General features: G+C 43.6%; 1 protein-coding gene across 2 annotated transcripts in view; it reads left to right on the top strand.

The window, feature by feature from the left end:
• Nucleotides 1-7047: 7047 nt before the first annotated feature.
• HECW2 (HECT, C2 and WW domain containing E3 ubiquitin protein ligase 2) overlaps nt 7048-26776 on the top strand; it is a 194730-nt gene continuing 175001 nt past the window's right edge. The window contains exon 1 of one of the 2 annotated variants that reach the window (XM_081902138.1): nt 7048-8072. The gene's annotated coding sequence lies outside the window, so the exon portion shown is untranslated. Of the gene's footprint in view, nt 8073-8248; nt 8268-26776 lie in introns of those variants that run through there. The other variant, XM_081902139.1, reaches the window with a different exon arrangement.

The following is a 26776-nucleotide window of genomic DNA, read 5'->3' as shown; positions in this document are numbered from 1 at the left end:
GCCCCAGTGGCTGCTTACCTGTGTCTTGTGAGCGGCAGGAGCTGGCGGTGGCGGGGGGACGATGAGTTGTGCGTGAAAGGGCTCCGGAGAGGGGCTGCTTAAAATGGCGACTGCTTGAGCGCTGCTGCTGCTGGCACCAACAAAGCCCAGCCCCCTTCCTCCTCTAGGCAGGGCAGGGAGAAGCCAGGAGGAGGGAGGGAGGAGGCGCAGTGTGAGGGAGAGGGAGGGAGAGGGAAAGAACGCACAAACTGGCGATCCACATGGCGATTCCCGGACCATCCGCGGGCCGGATCCAGAAGGCAATTGGGCCTGATCTGGCCCGGGGGCCTTAGTTTGCCGACCCATGGTCTAGAGCACTGTCTAGTGATAGAACGGCCAATACTGGGTTTGGATTCAGAGGCTGATTCATAATAATGGAAACAACATCAAAATGAGAACAAGACTTTAAGAAGAGGTAACCAACTCTATGGTCTCCCACCGCCATGTTGTTGAGCTACAACTCTGATCGCACCCAATGCATGTTTATTAAGAAATGAGTGCCACTGAGTTCAATGCAACTTAATCCCAGGTAAGTACATATAGGATTACCACCTCCAATAGCACATTGCAGGCCTCCACAATGGCATGAATGCCTTTAACTCTCATCTTTTTAACCTCAGGTAGTATTGCAATATTCAGTGAATGTCACCCACATTGTTCTTTCCCCCTTTCCTTGTTTCTGCCTGAGGTACAACAGAAGGAAGTGCCATCTCTGTTTTATATGGTGTGTTGTTGGGGACGCAGGTCTGTCAACCCTCGGGCAACAGTTTCCGTGTGTCTGTAGCCTGTCCCTCACAGGAGTGGTTTCTTCCTGACTGCTAGACATGGCTTTGACTGATCCCACTGTCGAGGCAGACAGGAAAGCCTTGCTTAGCTGCTATTAAAGGGTACAGCCCATATCTCATAAAAAAAATAAACGGCGAGCCATTTATTATCATTGCTCTGTTTTGCCCTCAAAAGCACCAATCCCAGTATTTGGCGATAAGCCAAATCCAGCTGGATGTTAAAACCTTTATAATCAGCCAGTCATGCTAACCCACAACAAAACAAATCATGGGTTCAGCAGTCAGGCCTGAGGTTTCAGAAGGGAGATCCAAGATCAAACCCCTCTTCAGTTAAGGAGTTTATGGGACTGAGAGCCCAATCTACCTCAGAATGGGCAGGTGATAAAATGAGGTTCTGTGGTGACCACTAGCTACTTTCGGGTGTGTGTGGGTGTGTGTGTGTGACCTAGTGCCTGCTGTATCCTGAACCTATTGTAAGGAATGCTGGTTTCTGTCACAATGTTCTGTTGCGGCAGAAGCGGTTTAGTCATGCTGGCCACATGACCCGGAAAGCTGTCTGTGGACAAACGCCGGCTCCCTCGGCCTGAAAGCGAGAACCCCATAGTCGCTTTTGACTGGACTTAACCATCCATGGGTCCTTTACCTTCATCTTTTTACCTGTTTACTCTGTATCCAGAATACTCCTACTGCTGGTTTGTGAAGCCAGCTCGGGTTACATACGCTTCAGGTTACAGACTCCGCTAACCCAGAAATAGTACCTCAGGTTAAGAACTTTGCTTCAGGATGAGAACAGAAATCGTGCTCCGGCGGCTAAAGTGGTGCTTCAGGTTAAGAACAGTTTCAGGTTAAGAATGGACCTCCGGAAATAATTAAGTACTTAACCTGAGGTACCACTGTACGTACGTTAGCCACAATCCACATCTATCCTGCAGTTTCATGAGAAATGCCGTGTTTTGATGCATTTCCCCACCAAACCGTTTTTACTCAAATTTGAAAATGTACATCATATGAATATATGTATTCTATCTGCTCACTAATCTCTGTGTGTGTGTGTGTGTGTGTGGACAGGCCACACGGTAAACACATCTAAACACATCTAACTGTACTGTGTGTTCAACGATGTGCAAATGCGATTTGAAGTGGGGGAGGGGGAGAACCACTTCGCTTTAAAAGAGTAATGTGTACACAGTCTGTGTTGACATCCTTCTGACAAAGTAAAGTACTGCTTAAGCAAGAGTACATATTATGGGTCACATAACTCAGATTAGTTATGACTTTACTGTTAAGAAATCCTGCAAGTGTCATCATCTGCATGTCTATTCGGAATGAAGTCTCACTGGGTTCAATTATTTCAGCCCTTTTTTGTCCATTTAAAATGCACCAACAACCTTGGGGATAGAATAGAACTCATCTTTAGAAAGGACTTTAAGAACTGAAAAGAGAGATGATGTATGGACTTTTATAACCCCAAAAAATGTTTAATAAAAACAGACCCTACAAGGGTCCCTATTTTCCAGGGACAGTCCTGAATTTACAGAAGCCGTCCCGGTTTCTGATTTGATCCCGGAATGTTCTGCTTTTCCTAAGAATGTCCCTATTTTCATCATAAAAATGTATAGTAGGATATCCATATTTCTATCAGAGGGTATGGAGTTATATGACCCTTGAGCCAAGGACATAAGTCAGTATACAACTTTTGGAAGACATCTGAAGGCAGCCCTGTATACGGTTTTTTTAAAAAAATGTCTAATATTTTATTATGTTTTTATAAATCAAATATCACTGTGTTAGCTCAGTGAGGAGAGCGTGAGACTCTTAATCTCAGGGTCATGGGTTCCAGCCTCATGTTGGGCAAACAATTTTTGCAGAGGGTTGGATTAGATGACCCTCGTGGTCCCTTCCAACTCTACAGTTCTGTTTCTATAGGTTAGAAGCATATATATATATATAATATTATATACAGATATATTTATATATATGTATGTATGTATGTGTGTGTGTGTATATATATATATATATATATTTGCTTCCAGCATATAGAAACATAGAATATATATATATATATATATATATATATATATATATATATATGCTTTCGTAGATTTTCACGGGTACAGGAATGCAGGTTTTGGTGTCCTCGGGTGTCTTCCCGTGTAAAAGTTGGGGTGTCTAGGCGACGTTTCGACGAGGTCTCACTCGTCATCTTCAGGCTGGTGCTTTCGGCTTCTTGTTACTGGAACAGAGCTCTGTTCCAGTAACAAGAAGCCGAAAGCACCAGCCTGAAGATGACGAGTGAGACCTCGTCGAAACGTCGCCTAGACACCCCAACTTTTACACGGGAAGACACCCGAGGACACCAAAACCTGCATATATATATATATATATATATATATATATATATATATATATATATATATTCTATACATAGAATATATATATATATATATATAAATTTTCTGTTTTGCAATTTAGAATATTCATTTAAACAACCTTCAATCAGTGACTTCCCTTCTTCTCTTTCCATGGTTCATTTTGCATAACACAAATCCCTGCATATTTTATATAAACTAAACCATTCAGTATTCCATTATTACTTCCATCAATACTTATTCACACTGTTGAATTTCTTAATGCTGCCAACGTTTTCAAGTGTACACACTTTCCCCATATATTCAATAAACATTTCCCAATCTTCTTTAAACAAATGCTCTTCTTGTCCTCTTGTTAGATCTCTAGTTAGATTTAATTCTCTAGTTAGATCTGTTCTCTAATTAGATCTGCAAGCTGTGCATATTCCATCAGTTTAAGGTGCCATTTTTCTTTAGTTGGGACTTCACTTGTTTTCTATTTTTCGGCTAACGAAACACAGGCCGCCAAAGTGGCATACATAAATAACCTTTTTTGACACCTGGGAATTTCCATCTGAATTATCTCCAATGAAAAGGACTCTGGGGTTTTTTTGGAAACATTTTTTCCAATTCATTATAACTTATGTCCCAATACTCCGTATCCTTTGACAGGTCCATCACATATGAAAGACCTCATTGCATCTCCAGCACTTATGCAGCATGTTATTCCTTGAAGGAGAACTATAGTGGTACTTGGTTCTCAAACACCTTGGTTCTCAAACCATTTTGGACTCACAGCTGTCCATGGAGGCGCAAGTCAATTCTGTGTCCAGGGAAGCTGTTTACCAGCTCCCTTTGGTACGCAGGCTGAGACCCTATCTGCCCGTGGACTGTCTCACCAGAGTAGTGCATGTTCTGGTTATCTCTTGCTTTTACTGCAATGTGCTCTGTGTGGGGCTACCTTTGAAGGTGACCTCGAAACTACAACCAATCCAGAATGCGGCAGCTAGACTGGTGACTGGGAGCGGCCGCCGAGACCACATAACACCGGTCTTTAAAGATCTACATTGGCTCCCAGTACGTTTCTGGGCACAATTCAAAGTGTTGGTGCTAACCCTTAAAGCCCTAAACAGCCTCGGTCCTGTATACCTGAAGGAGCGTCTCCACCCCCATCGTTCTACCTGGACACCGAGGTCCAGCGCCGAGGGCCTTCTGGCGGTTCCCTCGCTGCGAGAAGCCAGGTTACAGGGAACCAGGCAGAGGGCCTTCTCGGTAGTGGCGCCCGCCCTGTGGAACGTCTTCCCACCAGATGTCAAAGAGAAAAACATCTACCAGACTTTTAGGAAAACATCTGAAGGCAGCCCTGTTTAGGGAAACTTTTAATGTTTAACAGACCATTGTATTTTAATATTTTGTTGGAAGCCACCCAGAGTGGCTGGGGAAACCCCGCCAGATGGGCGGGGTATAAATAAATTATTATTATTATTATTATTATTACTTGGTTCTCAAACACCAAAAACCCGGAAGTAAGTGTTCTGGTTTTCAAACATTTTTCAGAAGCCAAACGTTTGATGCGGCCATTGGCTTTTGTTTCTGAGGCACCTGCACCAATCAGAAGCCGCACCTTGGTTTTCGAATATTTTGGAAGTCCAATGGACTTCCGGAATAGATTAAGTTCGAGAACCAAGGTACTACTGTATTTGGGACTTTTGGTTTTGCTATTTATTTTGTGTTTTTGAAGATTTTTTGGTTAATTTGTTTTTGTGACTGTGTGGAACCCAGTTCAGCTGATTGATTGTGTGACTGCAGAAATGGATAAAAGCCCCCCCCAAACAATGACTAGCATCAGAGCAAGTAGGAAAAATAATTAATTTTAATTATCTACAATACTGTCTTATTTATTTTATAGCACAGTACATTGATTATTGCTTTCATTTTATGGATCAACGGTCTGGTTAGAGAGTAAAATTCATGTTAAATTGCTGTTTTAGGGTTTTTTTTAAAGTCTGGAATGGATTAACCCGTTTTGCATTACTTTCTGTGGGAAAGCGCGCCTTGGTTTTGGAACGCTTTGGTTTTGGAACGGACTTCTGGAACGGATTAAATTTGAGAACTGAGGTACCACTGTGTAAATTATTTCCCAATACTCTTTTAGCCTTTTTGGGGTCCACCACCTATGCAAGACCTCATTGCATCTGCAGCACGTTCTTCGTTGAAGGAGAACTACTTGAAAATGATTTACAGATGGTATTTACCTCGGAGCATAGCTGTCAACTGTCCCTTATTTGGCGGAAAACTCCCTTATCCCAGCGCCATTTCCCGCTACTGTCCCGGATTGATGATGTCCATTAAATTTCCTGGTTTCATGCTCGCCCGGCTCGGGAGGGAAGCAGCGGCTCCGGGTCCTCCACCTCGAGAGAGAGAGAGCGCACATGCACGAGCTGCCGCGTCTCCGTCTCTCCCTTTTCCCCCTCAGTGGTGCATCGTGAGGAGACGGGTGGCGGCGGGTGGGCAGGCAGCCCCTCTCTTGCGAGACTTCCGCCACGCTGGCAGGGGAAGCTGGAGGCGCCAGCTGCTGAGGAGGCGGCCTGAGGGAGGAGGAAGAGGAGGGGATGGGGAGGGACGCAGAAGGGCGGTGCTTCAGCAGCCGCGGCGCCACCGCAACCGCCTCATGCCGGGCTCACAGGTGGTGTGGGCGAGAGTCTCCCTCCCTCCCTCTCGGGCGGGGAAGGGCCAATGGAACTCCTTGCGCCAGGACAACGGCAGCCCCGACGTGCTGCTTAGCATACCCTCCAACCAGTGCTGCATCTTAATGCAGCGATTTCTCCCTCTGCATCCCTTTCATAACTCTATTTTTATAAATCATTTGTCCATCCATAGTTCAAATTTTTACTACAAATTTTCTGTCAATCCTACCATTGCATTGGCTCCCAGTACGTTTCCGAGCACAGTTCAAAGTGTTGGTGCTGACCTTTAAAGCCCTAAACGGCCTCGGTCCTGTATACCTGAAGGAGCGTCTCCACCCCCATCGTTCAGCCCGGACATTGAGATCCAGCGCTGAGGGCCTTCTGGCGGTTCCCTCATTGCGAGAAGCAAAGCTACAGGGAACCAGGCAGAGGGCCTTCTCGGTAGTGCCGCCCACCCTGTGGAACGCCCTCCCATCAGATGTCAAATAAATAAACAACTACCTGACAATCAGAAGACATCTTAAGGCAGCCCAGTTCAGGGAAGTTTTTAATATTTAACACTGTACTGGTTTTAACACTTGATTGGGAGCTGCCCAGAGTGGCTGGGGAAACTCAGCCAGATGGGCTGGGTATAAATAATAAATTATTATTATTATATTATTATAATGTCTGTAACTCTTTACAATAGCTTTTCAAATAAATTGTAAACTTTCCCCATTCTTTATTAAAGAGGTCCTCTTCCTGGTTTCTAATTCTGCCTGTAAGCTTTGCCATCTGGACGTCGTTCATCAGTTTTGTCTGCCACTCTTCTTTGGTCACTTGTAGACCCTTAGGATCATCTAGTCCAACCCCCTGCAAAACACAGTCGCAGCCCAAGCAGGATGGCTCCATCAGTGGTGGATTAAGCAAAATCCCTTATTTTGACTGCTGATCCTTTATTTTCGAGGCTGCCGGTCCCTTCTTTTCAAATCTGTAAGTTGACAGCTATGCCTCGGAGTAGCCTTGCTAAGATGTAAAAGAGATCCCCTATTTCCATCGGAGAAATCTTGAAGGGCTATGTAAAAACAGTTTAAAGAAACACCCCCAGACGGGGAGGTCTCCCCGTATGGGAGGGAGCGAGGCTCCTGGCGGCAGCTGGCGGCGCCCGGACGCCTCGCCGCGCTCCCGGGCAGCTGCTCTAGGGGGCGGCGTCCGCCCTGGCTTCCGACGGAGAAGGCGGCTTCGAGGAGGAGAGGCAGAAAGACCCCAAGAGAGCGAGGGAAGGAGCGCAGCTGGATTACCCACAATTCTCCCTCCGCAGCCCCTGCAAAGAGGTGGAGGTTAGGGTTAGCTCCCCACCCACAGGCAGCAGCAGCGGGGAGGGAAGCAAAAAGGCAGAGGCGACGAGGAAGCAATGTAGCGGCGGCGGCGGCTTTCGCGCTTGGAGAGCGTCTGTTTGCGCAAGCTGCTGCGGTTCTCCGTCTCGCCTTTCTCTCTGTCACCTCAGCGCAGGCAGCGCCGCGCGCCCCTCCCGTTGCCTCCGCACCGCCCTGGGCAGCGAAAACGCCGCGCGCGCCTCCCCTCAGTCACCCCCGTCTCTCTCCATTCCTCCTCGGCGCCGCCGCCGGAGGAGAACATGGCACCGAGTCGCGCTTTGGCGCTCTCGCCTTCGCCGCCCGCAGCCTTTCGCTGAGGCAAAAGCCGCTGCTGCGGTTGCTTCCTTGGGCCTGCCTCTCCCTTGAGCACAGGCGGGTCTCTCGCCTTCCTTCCTTCCCTCCTTCCCTCCCTCCTTTCTCTCCCGCCTTTTCCAGGACGGAGCAGCCTCGTCAACAAGGAAGATGCCCGCGCCCAGGCGCCAGAGAAGGCGCAGGCTGAGGGGACGCTGAGGCGGCTGCCGGGAGCGCGCGCGAGAGAGAGAAGAGGCAGAAAAAATAATAATAATTAGGAAGCAGCAGCAGCAGCGCCTCAGGTTGAAGGGAAGGCGAAAGGGTGCGGGCTGTTCTTCAAGGACTGGGGCAGCCTCTCCCTCCCTCCCTCCATTCCTCTCCTCAGCATCCTTCGCCAGAGAGAGAGAGGTGTCGCTCGCTGCATGGAGGAGAGCAAGGCGGGCGCCGAGTCCTCGCCTAGCGGAGCGCAGCAGCGGCGGCTGGCAACCTCTCCGCCCTCTCCCCCCGGGCCTTGTTTCTCCTTCCACCCCTCGCGCAGGTGCCCGGCTGCAGACGGCGTTGCTGGAGGTGAGTTGAATAGAAAAGATGCCTCGGGTGGGTGCGGGTTTATTTGCTGCTGCTGCTGCTCCTCCCACGGCAGGTAGGAGGATGGAGGGAGAGATGCTGCTTTTGTTTGCTTGGGCTTGCTTGCTGGGCGCCACCAGGCGCGCGCTCGCCCTTCCCACAGCATCTTGGCCACAGGGGAAGATACAGGATGCAAACGTGAGTCAGTTTTGCTGCTGGTGGTGGTGGTGGAGGAGGAGGAGGAATACGCACACCCACCCATGGCATTGTTATGTCATTTCCTCGAGGCAGCCAGAGTCTTGGCGGCATCCTTTGCATCCATGGAAAGGGATGGAGGAAACCACAAGCCAACTCCCAGGGGCCTGTGGTCCCTTCTCCCCCTCCCATAAAATATTGGAGGGGGTGGGGCCCCCTAAAGTTGACAGGCATTGCCATTCAAATGGTGTGCATGTGCCACACCTTGTGATGTGGGGTGGGGCTTACCTGCCCCCCCCAAATATTTTAATCAAGTTGGCACCCCTGGCACAAAGTCACCTGGCCTTGCTTGTGTGCGTTTTCCCGCAGCATGCAGGATAATGGCAGATGTGTCAGGTTCCTCTGTACTGTTATGGCCATCCTTTTCCTCCAGAAGTCATGCTCTGTGCTTAATGCACACACGCACATGCGTGCGTGCGCACATACAGGGCGATTACACAAGGATTTCCTTATGAGAGGCCGGTCCGGGGTCGGCTGCCCTGGGACTTAGAATTACGGTGAAAAACGGCAGCAAACTCCTGAAACCTCTGTGTAGTTTAATCAGCCTCTGAATCCGTGAAAGCATTTGGCTTTTGATGTTTCCGGTAGCGAGGAGTCATATTCAGAAGGAATTTGCAGAGAAAAGGAGAAAGGTGGCTCAGGAGTGCGTTCTGTCAACTGGTTTAGTTGAAAGCATTTGAGCGTGTTGTATTGGGCATAAGCCAGTCATAGGCAGCCTTTCAGTTTACTGTATATATTACGTATAGTTCAGTTGCCTTTCTTGAATGTTTTGCTTCTGACACCAGGTTGATGTCTTGGTTAAATTCTTGGGTGTGAGGCTACAAATGACTAGATTTTTGTATAGGGCCTTGTGCTGTACAGGGACTTACTTGCCTTTTTACTTAAATATAGCTGCCATAGAAAAACATGAACCAGCTGGAAATGTTTAGGATTTGGCTTATTTTGATTTTGAGCTTTGTTCTTATCTAATTTTTCTGGAGAATTGGCTTGCTGGAGATCTTACTTCCTTTGGCCTCTTTTGAACCAACCTTACAGAAAAACCAGGAAATATTTTAAGAAAGGAAAGGAAGTATTTTCCATGGGAAGGTTAATGGTGTCACTAACACTTCATTTCGCATGGGATGGCTGTTACATAACTGGGTGCTGTTGATAGCCTCTGTGTGACAATTTAAATGGTTTGCTTCTTTATTGAAAATAGACTTCTTTGATTCGCCACCCCCCTCTTTTAGTCAATATGTTAAGAAGCTTTAAGTTTTGCAAGAAAAATGTTTCTATAAAACGCCCAATAGATAATTTTCTTCCCTAGGGTTTTAATTTAAAAGCTCTGTACACATGTAACCATATTTCTGGTGGTTCCTTTTGTTTAGCTTGCCTTTTTTCGTTGACAAGCTACTTGGAGCATTGACAACGGCACTAATTTCCAGTGGATCTTTTCCATTCTGAACAGCTTCACAAGGAAAGAAAGCAGAAAAGAACAAATAATAATTGAAATGACAAATGTAACTTAATACATAAATGAAATGACTCTTAATTCCCTAATGCCAAGTGGGATCAAGTGCTTTGTATAAAAAACCCTTTTTAAAAAATGTGCTTTTGCTTTTAGGAGAGAAAATGTACTCCTTAAACCTGAGAAGTAAAATGTTAATGTGATTGAAACTGACGAAGGTTTGCTTGCTGGCCTTTCAGATGATCAGCTGCTTCCCCCACTGCTTTTAACAAATTGCTCCTTTTCTAGTTGTAAAGACAGGGCAACTTGCCCTATATATTTTCAGGCTTACTTTCTAGTAAACAACTGACCTAAATGGTGAAGCAGAACCAACATTTTGGCTGCCTTTGATGAAAGAATTTAGTTTTTCAAACATGTTGACTCTCTCTGAATGGGCATGTTGTAATTGACTTCTGCCTTTTCGTTTAAATCAGATATTAAACTCATATACTGTATTAGCTAATTGCCCCCAAATGGCACCTTAGTTTACGGTTGTCGCCGCAAAATGTCTAGGCAATTCATTTTTTTACAATGAAATTTATTATTAGTGTTGTTATTCATTTCATTCCTATGCCACTTTATATTTTAAAGAAAAGAAAAAATATCAGAGAGCTTTGCAACACATTAAAACATCAGATAAAACAATCCGGAATAAAACAAATTCAAGCTTCAAGGAAAATATTTCAGATCCTTTTCTAAGGGAAATTTTGCTTTCCCCATATTTATCTACTTAATTTATATAGCTGCCCAGCAGCAGAAGTACTCTAGGAAGCCAGTGTGGTGTTAGTGATTAGTGTCTGACTAGGACCTGGGAGATCAGAGTTCAAATCCCCACTCTGTCATGAAGCTCGCTAGGTGACATTGGGCCAGTCACAGCCTCCTAACCTACTCCACAGGGTTGTTGTAGGATAAGGGGGGGTTGACGCGGGTGGGCTGTGGGTTAAACCACAGAGCCTAGGGCTTGCCGATCAGAAGGTTGGCGGTTTGAATCCCTGCGACGGGGTGAGCTCCCGTTGCTCGGTCCCTGCTCCTGCCAACCTAGCAGTTCGAAAGCACGTTAAAGTGCAGGTAGATGAATAGGTACCGGTCCGGCGGGAAGGTAAACGGCGTTTCTGTGTGCTGCTCTGGTTCACCAGAAGTCATGCTGGCCACATGACCCGGAAGCTGTACGCCGGCTCCCTCAGCCAATAAAGCGAGATGAGTGCTGCAACCCCAGAGTCGGCCACGACTGGACCTAATGGTCAGGGGTCCCTTTACCTTTACCTAAGGGGGGTTGAACCATGTGCACATTGGAGAGAAAAGTGGGATATGAATGCAGTAAATGAGCTCTTCTGCTTACCTGCTTAAGAAAGCTGGAGGGGCCAGCCAGATGGAGATGTCAGTTGCCAACCTGGCAACCGGATATCATCCACGTGGTTGTAATTAGACATACGGCTGGTGCCTGGGGAATTTCTACCCCGATTCAGATACCCCCTTTTTTGCAATTTGTTCCAAACTGTTTTAGATTTTCCCTGCTTGCATTATTCAGTGGAAAAGGCTCTTCCTTGATATTGTGATTTATATTTTGCAGGAGGTCTCTTACTGTTAACTACAAATATGGAAATGTTTTTTTTTTGTTTTTTTCTGGAAGAGCCATAATACTATATGGAACGCTAAGCTTGGTGATAAATTGGGACAAAACATGGATTTTAGGGAATAAAATGTTTTGTCTCATACTCTCTAGCAGTTTTGTCTGATTCTACCATTGCTCAAATCTGTAAATTGAATGAAAATTCTTTTCGAGAGCACTGGTAGGCAAATGCTGATAATTAAAATAAAAAGTTCTCAGGCATGCAATATTTTTTTTGTATTATAAAAAAGCAACAACGTTAATTGCAAAGGCAAATATGTGTTGCATTAGAACAATATTTCTACAACAGGACCACAGCCCTTACAACCCATGTCCATTACTATGAGCTACATAGGGAATGAATGGCAGTGATTAATTTAAAAAGGTAGTTAAGTCAGCAAAAATGCTTTCACCCCTATGATAACGTGTAAATCCACAATAATCTCTGCTTCAATTAGTATGGTTGCAGGCAGCTGTAACAGAGGCAAGAATGCTCACTCTTTCAATGTGATATAAATCTTTCCACATTCAGCTTAGGTAGTTTTAATAGAGATCAGCACCTCCACTCTTGTGATGCAAACTCAGGTACAGCTAATGGGCTTGCTGATCTGTTTCATTGCCATCGTCTTCCATGTGAACTTTGCACACTTCAGCAAACCTCTTTAAAAAAAGAGCAGTGCACATGGCAAAACTGCATCCTAGCACTGTGACTAACTGCTAATGAAGAGTGTGAGCAATGCTTCTCTCCGTATGTTTATATTACATTGCTCTCAATTTAATAACCTTTCACTATGTTATCACCAACCATAGTAAAAAAGGGGGGGAAAGTGCCTTGTGGCGCCTTCAAGACAAACAAAGTTTTGTAGACTAGAGTCCATTTCATTCAGATGCATGAATTGCAATCCTCAGTTGTAGGTACATATATACAGGGCTGGTGGAGGAGGGGAACGGATTGTAAGCATAAAGGTTAAAGAGAAATGAAATGCAAAAACTACAGATATTGACAATTTAACTGAATAGAATTTACTTCATAAATTTGTATACCACTTGATTTGTCAGACAAACAAACCTCAAAGCGGTATACAAAATAACGTATACTAAATTATTTCAAGCTTAATGTATAGAATCTTTTATTCTCTTGCTAATTCTTCTTCTTTAAAGGTTCATCTTATATTTGACTTACTTTATGTTTTCTTCAGAAATCTTTTAAGATAATACTTTTGTATCCTGTTAGTTGCTTTGAATATATACTTTATATCTGACTTTCTTCAGCAATGTTTTATTCTGGATTGTTTCATTTGATGTTTTAATGTAGGTTGCAGACTGCTTTGAGGTCCGTCCCCCTTTAAAAATACAAAGCAGTATAGAAATGAAATGAAATGAAAACAACAACAATAATGATGATGAATGTGCACAAAGCAAGCAAGCACAGTTGACCCTTCACTGCAGCAGTGAGTTTCATCATAGTGACACTTGTGTTCTGTGGCCTGGCAGTCGTAAACAGGCTGCAAGACAAGACACAGTGAGTCAAGGCAGGGTTCAGGCTAGAGAGAAGGTGTAGGCTCTGCTCTGGGGAACGCAAAGCTCTGAGATTGGACTAGCAACGAACAAGCCAAAACTGAGCCGATAAATAGTAGTAGCTGCTCTACTCAAAAGGCCCACCCTTCTCCAGTAATCTCCTAATGCAACTGAGTGTGAATGTTATACAGTGAAGTCTTCTGAGTCAGAGGATGACTGTGCCACATCCTCAGGCTGGAGAGGAGGGCACTGGCTCCTCAGGCTCACCTGAGCTCCTCTGCATGCCCCCTGCCCCTTCTGCTTCATAGTCCTAACCCGCATTCCTTGAAGATGAAGAATCTGATTCCAGAGCCATGACACCCGCAAAGTATATGAAGACTCTGATTGCATACAATATCTGGTTTATAACGCCACACTATGCTTTAAAAAGCATTTCTATAGACTTGTTGGGATGCGGGTGGCGCTGTGGGCTAAACCACAGAGCCTAGGACTTGCTGATCAGAAGGTCGGCGGTTCGAATCCCCGCGACGGGGTGAGCTCCCGTTGCTCGGTCCCTGCTCCTGCCAACCTAGCAGTTTGAAAGCACGTCAAAGTGCAAGTAGATAAATAGGTACCGCTCTGGAGGAAGGTAAATGGCATTTCCATGTGCTGCTCTGGTTCGCCAGAAGCGGCTTAGTCATGCTGGCCATATGATCCGGAAGCTGTACGCCAGCTCCCTCGGCCAATAAAGCGAGATGAGCGTCGCAACCCCAGAGTCGGTCACGACTGGACCTAATGGTCAGGGGTCCCTTTACCTTTTATAGACTTGTTTAAAGAAAGGTATTCAAGAACAAACTATGTTCTGATGTTAGCAAAATACTGCTCTCAACAATGTGCAGATTGGCAAGGCAGTGCTCTTTACTGGACAGGTGGAAAGGGCTATGAGTGGGTGGTTCTGATGAACAGGAGTTGGCAGAGTGACCTATTCTTCATGGGATTGCATTTCCCCTGAAGGAGCAGGTGCTTAGTTGGAAGTGGCCTCAGTGGTTAGGTGTGCCTTGCTTTGGCTGGTGCTATTTATGAATTGGGATAGCCTGATTGTGAGTACTTGTGTTTTGGAAGCCTCCAGGCTAGACAACTGCAATGCACTCTTCCCTTGAAGACTGACGGGAAATCGCTCTGGCAAGAATTTTGATAGGGGAATTAGGCCATGAGTATAGTACTCATTTTTTATTTTTATATAGATATATTTTTTACATTTTATATTTCATATTTTAAAATTGCTATAATGGTTGCCAGTTGTTTTCTGGACCCAAATCAAGGTACTTTGATTTTTAAATCTCTAAATGACTTGGGACCCAAGTGTCTGCAAGAACTCCTTCCATAATGACTTGCCTGTGGTGTAAGATCAGCAGATGAGATCTGGTGGTTCCTCTATAGCCGGCATAGACAAACTCTGGCCTTCCAGATGTTTGAGACTACAATTCCCATCATCCCTGACCACTGGTCCTGTTAACTAGGGATGGTGGGAGTTGTAGTCCCAAAACAGCTGGAGGACCAAGTTTGGCCATCACTGCCCTATAGTATGTGATGTGGGGCTCCAGGAAAGGCCCTATTCTTTTGAGTTGAGTTGGCTACCCCTGCCTGCTACTGCAACTCACTTAAAAACCTGGTAGTGTATACTTACCTACTTCAGACAGAATCCCATTGAGTTTAGCAGAACTTTCCCCATGTGGATTATATGTAGAACTGTAGCCTAAATTTTCAGTGCTCTCCTTAATGGCGTAAAACACATACCAAAGGAAAAAAACCAACCCCTTTAATATGAGTGCTCCAAGTTATTCCTAGAAATCCTGTTTTGCTACCGCAAAAATACCTGCTCTCATCAGCAGTGAAGATGAAATGCAGGTCACATTGCCCCCGGGAACACTTAAATAGCATCCCTGGACTTTCTTCAGAGGTTGGGAATTTTGTTGCTATACTTGGCTAGGTAGACACTGATAAGGGTATATAGCACAGTGTCATATGGTCAATTACGTTAATACTGTACATCCTTCTTCTGAGGTCTTAGTTGTATTTCAGTCTGGAGGAGATAAGAAACAGTAGGTCGTCTTTCTGTATTCCAGTAAAATAAATCTCTCCCTTTCCCACAATCCCTTTCCACCTGCCAGAGGACTTCAAGAAGGAGAGGGAAAGGGACAGGTTTGGTGGTGAGCATGAATAGTGTCTGGTCAGCAAGCCAAGCCAATATTAGTGGGCCATGCATGGTATGTATAATCATTTCTCCTGTCCTTGTAAGTAAAGAGCAGCTGCATTGTTCTGAACGAAACATAATTTAATGTTTCTATAGTGCTAACAATGTGTTAGGGGCTATAGAGGATTCAGAAGTTCTCCATGTCAATATCAGGGCTTGCACAACAAAATAGGAGCTTTTCCACTATCCCAACAATATCTTAAGAGTCTGGTGGTGGGGACTGGGGGAAATAGAGTGCGAGATCAGTTATGTGTGGGGGAAATATTACTGAGTGTAACTCTGCAATTTTGTAGTGGAGTTTCTCCTTTAAGGTGCATTCTACAGCATGCAGCCCTCTTTGAGGACACCCCCTGTTTAAATCATGGCTGTCTCATTTAAAGATAAAGGGTGGTATCCAACTAACTCATTCTGTTCATGTGCAAATCCTTGCAATGACTGAAGAAGTTACTGCCTGAAGAATCCTCCCTCATTCCAAAGACATCCTCTCCAATTCCATGCACGAAGGTTGAGCAGGCTGCTTCTGAAGGAAGCAGTCTAGCCTAGGACAGGGCAGGCTGCATGGCTCAAACAATTATGTCCACTCTCAATATCTGCCACCTGAGGTGGCTGCCTTACTCTCCCTCATAATAGGACCGGTCCTGAAAGGGATATACGGACACAATCCAGCAAAGCTACCTAGTGCTGGCTGTGTGCAAGATCACACATTGGCTAAAAGAAAAGAAGGAAGATCACCTGCAACTTGGTTCGGCATTCAGGTCTGGTCCAATACATTTTGATGCTTTAGGTGGAGCAACAAATGGTGCTCCCCCTCAACAAGTCAAGGTGCATAGCACCTAAGGCTGACCAAGTTATTCTTGTGCTTGAGGCAGAAAACCCCACAAGTCTCTCTCCCTTGGAATAAAAAATACATTAGCAATAAATTAAACAACTAATAATTTGCTGCCCTTCCACAACACCTAAAATCTGATGCCTCAGCCAGCAGCCTTACTCTGCCTGATGGTAGGGTCTGGCCTGTTAGAATTACTTTTAAGTAAACCTCAAAGTTCTCGAAGCCAAGAGCAAACAAGTGGCATAGATCTGTGCTGGGTCCCTCAAATTTGTTTTTTAATACTTTTAAGGGCAACTTGCAACTTCATATCTATCATCTATATGTGTGTGTGTGTGTGTGTTGTTGTTGTTGTTGTTGTTTTTGTATTAAATAAGATTTTTTGATTGGCTACAGAAAGTCAGCCAAAACTCTCCCACGTTGACTTTTAGGGGAGCAGGAAGAGATTGTGCAAATACCTCAGATCTGCAAGCCCTCCTTTTGACCTTGTTTTAGTGATAGCAAACATTTAAAACGATGACATACCTTGCTTTTATCATTTTTAATTGCTTAGTCGGGCATGTTAAGCCTCTATTACAATTACACAGCTTGCACATAACGTTACGGGTAAATTATTTATAATGTGAAAGGTATTACATTCTAATTTTATTTTTTAATTTTTTTTTAAATTAGTATAGTTGATGCAGCACATGGTTTGACTAGAAAGCCATGCAGTTTGACTGCATGTTTCTTATGACAGCTTGGGGCATTGCATGTGGGGAGCCTTTGACTATGGGAGGCAAAGCTCATGCTTTGCTACATGGGTTTGTGTTTCATCTGAAGAATCTAACATGATTTAGTCATGTTTTCCAACCACCAAAGTTAATCAGCCATTGACAGTCTTGGAATTGGAAAGACAATGTTTACTTGGTGGATTCACCAGTGGTCAGAAGACTTGCAGGCCCAGACTATGGAGCTTTGGCCAGAAGAAAGCTAGTCTCAGGACAGAAAACAAACTTGGAGAGGTAGAGTGATATAGTTGCAGCGGGTGCAGGAGACTTGGTCCTGGAGATTATCTCTGCATCCCTCCTCCTCTGGACAGCAGCTTTGTAGGGTCAGTGAGGAAGCTAGATTTGTACCTGCCTTCTGTGGAATCTTATTCTTTGGGGTTAGAGGGGGTCCTATAGCTGTTATTCCACTACTAAGGTTTGATGATGTCCTTACGGTGTGGAGAAAAGAGTCCATCCTCATCTGTTTTACTGGATTTATGAGTCCCCATATTATCTCAGGCTTGCCCAAGGAAAGAGACAACTATGTGGGGGTCCATGTGCTTACTGGAAAGTGTAGGAGGTCTCTATGAACCCCATGCTACTGGCCCATTATTGCCCAGGATGTAATCTAATAGGGGACTTTAAAGGGGGATGAGGAACTAATTCCTTTGGGAAACTTCCAACAGTGGACTGTGACAGGTTATTTGAGCACAAAGGTATTCATCCTTCCGACTCAGCTTGGGTTGCAGCTTTTCTTTGTCACATCCAGGAGCAGCCCATGATTTTATGCTGCCTTGGGTGAAGAACAAGCTGTCATTTCCTCTCCCATTTCGCTTAATAGTGCTTCATTAGACTGGCAGCTGTATCTTAGCTTCAGCACTGGTGATGGGACACCACCCAGTTCAGGGCTGCCTGACTGGCACACACAGTTCTTTCTTTCTTTCTTTCTTTCTTTCTTTCTTTCTTTCTTTCTTTCTTTCTTTCTTTCTTTTTATTTATACTTTTCACGTTTATACACTTCATTAATTTTACAATCAATTTAACGTTTCAAAAGTTTGACTTCCTTCCCCCTCTTTCTGCAGTTCCTTAAATTTATTTTTAATATCTTCTGCTTATCCAAATTCATTTAACTTCCTCATTTAATTATCTACTGTAAATGTATGCTCTTATAAAATGGCAGGTTATTACAATAATCCTGCTAATGTTTTTATCTGTTTACAGTTTATAGCCATTCTTTTATTAAAAAGTTTGTTATTTTGATTTCTTATTCTTCCGGTAAGTTTCGCCATTTCTGCATATTCAATAAGTTTTTGTATCCATTCTTCTTTTGCTGGGACTTCTGCTTCTTTCCGCTTTGGAGCAACTGGCATTCTTGCTGCTGTAGTAGCATACATAAATAAATTTCTGTACAATTTAGGTAGTTTTGTCCCTATAAGAAAAGAAAAGCTTCTGTTTTTTAAAAAAATAAAGTTATTTTGAACATCCTTTTCAATACATTGTATATCATTTCCCAGTAAGCTTTAACCATACAACAAGACCACCACACATGATAAAAAGAACCTTCTTTACATTTTCAACACTTATTTGATTTAGATTTATACATTTTTGCCAGTTTGCCAGTGTGGTGTAGTGGTTAAGAGCGGTAGACTCGTAATTTGGGGCACCGGGTTTGTGTCTCTGCTCCTCCACATGCAGCTGCTGGGTGACCTTGGGCCAGTCACACTTCTTTGAAGTCTCTCAGCCCCACTCACCCCACAGAGTGTTTGTTGTGGGGGAGGAAGGGAAAGGAGAATGTTAGCCACTTTGAGACTCCTTAAAGGGAGTGAAAGGAGGGATATCAAATCCAAACTCTTCGTCTTCTTCTTCTTTACTCGTTGATAGATACAAACAATATATCATTTTCATATAAATTTATCTAAAACCATAACATACTGTAAATTTTATATCCATATTCCACAATCGTTCCCATGCTTCGGAAGGCTGGCACACACAGTTCTGGCCACTAGCAGAAGGAAATGATTTTGGGGCTCAGGAAGAACAGGCAGCAACTCCCAGCTAGCATCTCCCCACTTTCTCCAGTGCCTGCTGCCTTCTGATACAGCCGCTTTGCTCTGCTTAATGATAGGGCTGTGTCCTGTCTCAAGGTGGTGTAAGATGGCACTCTAGGGACCAGCTCAGATGTGCAAGTTATCACTTGATTTCTATATGCTGATGACAGGCAGCCTTTGAGAGGAAGATATTTATAGGGTGGGGGAGAATCAAGGTTAATGCAAGATTTGCCTTGTTGTCAGCTGCAGCTTTACCATGGTGTTTTGTGTTTTATTGTCATTGTGAGTGCTTGCATGGTTTGCGTGGTGTCAGAAGCACCACTAATTAATCCCAGCAGGTGAAGCTCGGGGGGGGGGGACAGGGAGGAAAGGGAAGATGAAAAAGGCTGTTTCTTCAGAGTGGAAAGCGGGAGTTGGAGGAGAATGATAGAGACAACAAAAGGAGAAGTGAAGGCATTCAGGCTACTGTAAACAAATTTTGGCTTCACACCTGTGCTGTGCAGGGCCACAAAATCAAGCAAAACCATGTTGAAAAGCATTAGGAATGGTAAATTCCCAGATAATATTAAGTATTGAGCATCCTTTAACACTGTGTAATATTTGTGTGGAATGAGTCAAAGTATTCCTCCCCTGGCTCTCAATGTGCTTTTTCGTTTGGAAAATGACCAGGTGTTTCCTAGAGCCACAAGCATTAAAAGGCAGTGATATATAGTCAGGGTGGCCAGTCAGACATGGAGATTGTTTCAGAAGCTTAGCTTTACTTTAGAAATATGCATTATCTTTTTTCTACAACAAAATGGTGTTTATTCCCAAGTACCGGTAAATGTGTTTAGCATCAGGCAGCAGAAGCAAATCCCCTTTTGTTCCTGTGGTCATGATGGTGCTAACATTTTACTGAGTTTAAAATGCAGAGCTGTTCATATGCCAAGGGTACTTCATTTTTTAAAAAAATCAGGGTTAGCAAAATGTTCATTTGGCAAGCAATCACCTGTTACCACCATGATGTCAGGTAACCCAACTTCAAAGGAAATGATTCTTTTCTTTCTTCTTTTGCAAATAGCTGCAGGGTAACATTCCTGCTGAAAGTGGGGCTTCCACCTGGAAGATCCTGATAGAAAATTCCCTGGGGCAGTCAATCCCACGGAGACTTCCTGTCAGTGCTGATCTGTGCTGTCAGGAGGGCACTTTAAGGCTCCTGGTTGTTCCTTAACAGCCATGCCTTTACCTGCCTGACATACAGCGTAATATGTCATCAGGTGTGGGGCAAGTCGTTGGGGTTTCAATGATAATGAACTCATGGACCAAATTAGGACCTCTGCTGGGAAAGGTGACATTGGAATACAGTCATACCACGGGTTGAATGTGCTTCAGGTTGAGCACTTTTGGGTTGTGCTCTGCGGCAACCCGGAAGTAACGGAGTGCGTTACTTCCGGGTTTCGCCGTTTGCGCATGCACAGACGCTCAAAATGAGATCATGCGCAGAAGCGGCAAAACGCAACCCGTGCACACGCAGATGCGCCGTCATGTTTACATTCTATTCAGGATGCAAACGGGGCTCTGGAACGGATCCCGTTCGCATCCTGAGGTACCACTGTAATTTAATCTCTGCAGCCTTGTTTTAGATTAACATTTTCGACATGTAACTTACGCATAGAATGCTCTATTTTAGCTTTTATGGCTAGGACATAATTTCATGCAGTTTTAAAGGTATTTCGGGAGGAAATCAATTAATTAGATGATTTAGCAGATTAGTATGAAGATTTTTTCCTTTTCTGCGCTTTTTAGATTACTGGTTGAGATACAGTCAAAAATGATTAGTAGTACAAAATTGCTTCCAGCAGTAATTGTAAGATTTTGGTGTACTGTCTATATTTTGCACAGAGCCTAGTGAGATCTGAATATTAATTTGACTTTGTAAGTCTCTTCAAATTCAAACAGATTAATTGCGTTTCTCATGAGACTTCTTGTATGACTGTGCAAAAACAATGGTGCCTTTTCAGATGTAATAATTTGGCTCTTGTTTCCCTTTGCATTTGGTTGCTGAAATAAGAGAGATGTGGCTTTAAACATGTGCTCAAGGATGGTTCCCACAAACAGACCCATGAGCACATGAACGCATAGAGGGGGGAAGTGCCTGTAAACCACATCCCTCCACTACTGACAGAACCATTGACTATGTCTGCTGACCACCACATGGTTGGCATCAGTGGAAACAGTTCCTGCTCTCACGTGTGGCTGCTAGGCATGAGCTTGTGTGTGCATGTAGCTGTTCTTCTGAGACTGATGTTGAATGCGCACCTGCAGGTCAGCAGGCACGTTGGGCAGTTGTGGCGTTGTGGGAGCAATTTCCCTCTGCTTTCCACCTCACAAACTCATGAATGTGTGAAGGCATTTATATGAACAGTCATTTCCTGAGTTTTAGATTTTTCAGGATGTGCCACATTTCCATGGCTTTCCCCGCGGTATACTCAACCATTTTTCTGCGTAGATGCACATCTCTATTAGAATGTGTGGACAATAAGTAGTGAAGGCTGCTTTGTTTCATCTTTAGTCATATCTGTTTCCCTCCTTATCATACTTTCACTGGGCCCAGAGCACTTCAAAAGGCAAGGGAGATGGTGTCTGCAAGACCAGAATAGGAACCAAAAGTTTCCTGGCCTAATGCTGGGACCTAATTTAGTTAAGTTAGCTACTTCGTATGTGAAACTTAACTGGCCTCTTCAGACACAGAAGGGGAAAAATGTGTTCAACATTGGTTCCTTGGATTGGCCCCGTCTGGTATAAAGGTCTCCTGCCTTTGCTTAGTCAGCATAAAATTATCAGCTGTTATTTGTTTGCTGCTGCTAAGCTTGCCCACCTTCTTAACAGAGAGGTCTCCTGATGTGGAAAAATGCTCTGCACATGACGGTTTGTGCTTTGGGAAAGATTTGTGACCTCTGATGTCGGAGTGTAACTGTCAAGGATCAAGGTGTTTGCAATGTGCTGCTTCTCTGTTGCAAGCCTGTTTCGTGGCAGATGCTTGGTGACAGGTTCTGAAAGGGGGAGAAGGCATGCGGAACCATTGTCTGTACCTGGCGAATTCATATTAATTGGTCTTTGAAATGACAGGCTTTGATTGGCAGGAGTAGAGTCCTCCAGATACTGCTGGACTCCAGCTCCCACCGGTCTTGACCGTTAGCCATACTAATTGGGGCTCATGGGACTCGGAATCCAGCAACATCTAGAGGATGCTGTCTTCTCTTATTCTTGCTCTAGTCAGTGAAAAAAGTTAACTGCGAGTGGAGGTTAAAAAAAGTCAATTGGGAAAGTTAGGTGGGGGTGTGAGCCAAAGACCAAAGAAAGCTGCTGAAGGTGGACAGCCGAGGCCTGAATATTAATATTTATTTCCCAGTGTGATAGTTAGACTTTGGTGAACTATTAGAAGAACAGAGACGGTAGCAGTGTTAGGCAAAGAAGCTGTTCTGTTAACTGGCCCAAGCAGCCAGAGGTTCCACGGGAGGAGCTTGGGTGTCAGAGGAAAATAATATCTGGTAGCTGGGTTAGGCCAGGAGTGATTCTGGTTGGCTTGAAGTTTTCAGGAATTTGGCTTGAGATATAAACCTCTCGGAGGCTGCTGTTAGCAACGTGTCTCTTGAATCTTTAGATGTTGTCATGAGGCACATTTAAGACACAAATATCAGTATTCCTTTAAGTACAAAGCACCTTTTAATTAAACAATATTAGTTTTTATTTTGCTCTGTCCCCCAACATTATTTTCAATCTCTTGCATAAACCTTTTATGTCAAGGTACCAGGAAGTTTTAAAAGGAAATGGGTAGCAGCAGAAAAGGGGTCACATTGGGGAACTCTCCAGTTACTGTGGCAGGAGGGGAGGTTCCATAGACCTTGAAATATAAAAAAAATTACACAAGTACAAATATCTAAACTCCCTCTTAGAAGGGTAGCAAGAACAATTCACTGGCACAAAACCTTCCCATGCTTTGCTATAATTACTGCTCCATATTCCTTCATGGGAATCAGCCTTTTAATCTATCATCTATCTATCTATCATCTATCATCTATCTATCTATCTATCTATCTATCTATCTATCTATCTATCTATCTATCTATCTATCATCTGTTAAATAGTGGGTAGACATAGCAGACGACGCAGTGATTTCTCCAAAGCAGCTCTTTATTTGTAAGCTGGAACAGAACTGAACTGAAGGGTTCTGTCAGCCTGCTTATATAGAGCTCCCGTACAATGTAACTGTAACAATTTTCTAAACTATCCAGCACTGAATGTCACTTTCGATCCCTTATTTGCATAACTATCTACAGTAACCCTGCTGGCCCAGGGTGAGAACTTGAGTACATAACACCATCTATCTATCATCTATCTATCTATCATCTATCTGTCATCACCTTCAGCTCCTTCTTTCAGAAAGATTGGTTTATACTCAATACTTCTACCTATATGATTTATTTATCAGGCTTCTATACCAGTTTAACTTCAATGCATTGAGGGCTCCCAGACCATTGTGGCAACAGACCTGACTTTCTGACTTGGGCACAGCCTGGCCCACAGCCTTATTCCTGGATTTTAGATTTCTCAGGTGCTTGATGGCACATTGTCAGTTCCAGAGGTAGGCAGATGAGAATGAGAAGCATCCAACTAGCAATCTGGGATGCACCAAAATTATGTAGATCATTAGCTTCTGAAGATAGTACTCTTTTCTCTTCTCTCAGATGGCACAGAATAGGAAACTGGAATGATCCAGCACTTAGAAGTCAATAGGTAAAAGTATGTGGATGTGATTTCTGTGTTTGCCAGAGTTTTAAGACCACCATTTGTCTCTTTTCTTGGCTCATCTTCCTTAACATATCTGGCAAAGAGCAGGGTTGCTACTGTTCCTTGTCAAACCCTGTGACTCTTTCTGGCTTGTGATATTATTTATATTCTTGAGATCGCAGGAGTGGAATCAAATAGTAAGAAGCTCAGCTTTAGTTTCTATAACGTAACTCTTAAGCCCTTGAATTCCCAATACTTATAGTTGATTAATTTTTTTTTTACAGTTGCATTAAAATAATTTGGAAGGTGGGATTGCTGTGGCAGACAGCTCGATTGGGTTATGCTGGTTTTGCCTTCCTTCCCACACACTTGTTTCTCTCATTCTTTGTGCTTTACATACACAAATAAGGGTTATGGGAGTGCCCCCTCATCTCTCGTGAGCACAGGAAAGCTTTTGTGAATTACTGTGTTTTACTTTGTGCTCTGAAAATTGTTAAGCGTGGGCTTGTTGCTGATTTGACCCGCTGTAGTCTGGATTGACCCCTCTGCTGCCTATTTACTTTTAAAATGCCTTTCGCAGAATTGCTGACTACTTGAATGGCATCTTGTCTCTTTTGTCCCTCAGACATTAAGAAATAACTTAGGATTGGGGGCTGGAATGTGTCCTGTGTCATATGTAGAGATACAGAAGCCAATTAATGCAAAGTGGATGGTTGTTAACAGAGAAGCATTATTTGCTCTGCCGCTTTGTCCTTAACATTTTTTTGGTGGCCCAAAGAGAAGGCTAAACTGATTTCTCTGTAGCGCTGAGCTTTGTGATTGGAAAATAATCTCTCGAAAAAACATTTTAATTGGGTCACGGTTCCACAACCACCTGCTGATGATCAAGCAAAACAGAATCAAGCTCAAGAATTGCAAAGCATTGCCTTAGGCTCCTTTGGGAGGAAAGGTGGTATATATATTTAATAAAATAAATAAAGTTAATAGATGGTAACAACAAAAATCATCACAAGTGTGCATAATAATAAGAGTAGAACAAAATAGTCTTGGCTACAGATTAATTTTTAGTTTTTGTTTAGCTGAGATATGGAGACCATTGTGAGTGTGTATAAGTTAGAATAGCTGCCCTCCCCCAGTGCAGGGATATACATTTGAATCATTGCAACATTTATCTCAGTAAATATGATTGCAGTTACTTTTAAAATGTTGATGTCAAACTCTGTAGTTCCTTTTTCTCCTAATAATATACATGTTTGCAATCTTGTATTATATTCCAGTATATTTAAACTCTTGCCCTTTTGCTAAATTATACCTGGAGAAATTAATAAATCTACAGAGCTGAACAGATCATTCTAATTTTTATGAATGGAAAGTGTGATGACACAAGTTTATTGAGTTAACTATGTGCAATAAGAAATGATAGTTGTACTAGGCGAAACCAAACCAAATATGGAGAACTTAGCACTTTTCTTCTTGGAATAAACCACTTCATCGGCTTCCATAATTATGACTTCAGTGATATGGCATGTTGTAGACCCAGGAGAGGGATCAGTGATGGACCGGGACAAAAAAATTGGCTCATGGATTTAAAGCACGCCAGCCCACATTCAGGAGTCGGGCTCTTTGCTATCATCAGTTATTCCACAACAAGAAACTATACAGAGAGAAACATTTCTTTTTTGATGGAATGCTTCTGATCCGCAACAGCAGCTGAAGTATTTGTGAAAAAGCTGTTCTGTAAGGGAATGCGTTTGAAAGCATGTTCTATTGCAATGCTTAGATGAGGCTACTTGCACACTTCTGACTTGGGACACAAAGTTCAGTGAGACCTGATTCCAGATAAGTGAGCTTGCTCTATTGTTAAACAGACTATGTGGAAGAAACAGGCTGCAGCCATACATGAAAGCAAAAGCAGCAGGAGCAGCCATACAGCATAAGCTTCCAGGACCAAAATAAAAATTATGAGTGCAATTTTGCTTTCTTATGTTTTTAAACACCAATAGTTTCATGTCACTGGCTCAAATGAGCCTTTACTTATGTGGTAGTTAACTTAGTCTATTAATTCAATCAATCCTTTAATACCCTGCCTTTCTTCCATAATGTGGTGGTGTGCCAATTTCTAATGCTACTCTTGCAAAATTTCGCTGATGACTAACATAAGAAGAAATTGGAAAGCTTACATTCAGATTCTCCTATCAGTTCCGTTGTGTGTGGCTTGATGCTGCAAGCAGTGTGAGTTCCTTTCTGTTGTTTAGTCGTTTAGTCGTGTCCGACTCTTCGTGACCAGAGCACGCCAGGCACTCCTGTCTTCCACTTCCTCCTGCAGTTTGGTCAAACTCATGCTGGTAGCCTCGAGAACACTATCCAACCATCTTGTCCTCTGTCGTCCCCTTCTCCTTGTGCCCTCCATCTTTCCCAAAATCAGGGTCTTTTCCAGGGAGTCTTCTCTTCTCATGAGGTGGCCCAAGTATTGGAGCCTCAGCTTCACGATCTGTCCTTCCAGTGAGCACCCAGGGCTGATTTCCTTCAGAATGGATAGGTTTGATCTTATTGCAGTCCATGGGACTCTCAAGAGTCTCCTCCAGCACCATAATTCAAAAGCATCTGTTCTTCGGTGATCAGCCTTCTTTATGGTCCATACCCCTGTTTCAAGCAAAGGGAAGATTCTGCCACTTCCAAACCATTAAGAAGTGGTCTTCATGATGCACATGGAAATTAATACTTTTGCTTGATTTTTTTCTTTAGAGTTGTCACTGATAGTTTTTGTCTTTCTTAATCCTCCCTTATTGCTCCCTTGTTTCTTCCTTTTCCAAGTGAGAACCTAAGGGTACACCTTTATTCCAGGCATTACTCTTAGGCAATTGAAAATTTGAGTTTGTTAAGAGAACAGAGTTTCTTAATTTATTGAATGCATGCATAATAGTTAAGTCACCCCCCAAAAAAAGCTTGGGAGTATCCTTTTAGGTTGTCTCCATTGTAATATATTTTTTGGTCTGCTAGAAACAGTACATTGCTTTCAGTGCCAAGTTAAAAATATTCAGTCTACAATGCAATTCGTGCTGGTGACGGTGACTAAGATAAGAGCATTTGGCTCAGTTTTCTGGTTGACCTTGAAAACACTTTGTTTTACTAGGAAGTGGAAAATTAACCGTTGGGTTGTATCCAGAAATGAGTCCTTAAAAAGAGATGCATTTTGTGTTCTTGTTTATGGTG

Source organism: Podarcis melisellensis (assembly GCF_964234715.1).
Source record: "Podarcis melisellensis genome assembly, chromosome: 1".
NCBI classification, from domain to species: domain Eukaryota; kingdom Metazoa; phylum Chordata; class Lepidosauria; order Squamata; family Lacertidae; genus Podarcis; species Podarcis melisellensis.
Note: the sequence above shows the minus strand (reverse complement) of the source record. Positions and strands in the feature narration are given on the sequence as shown.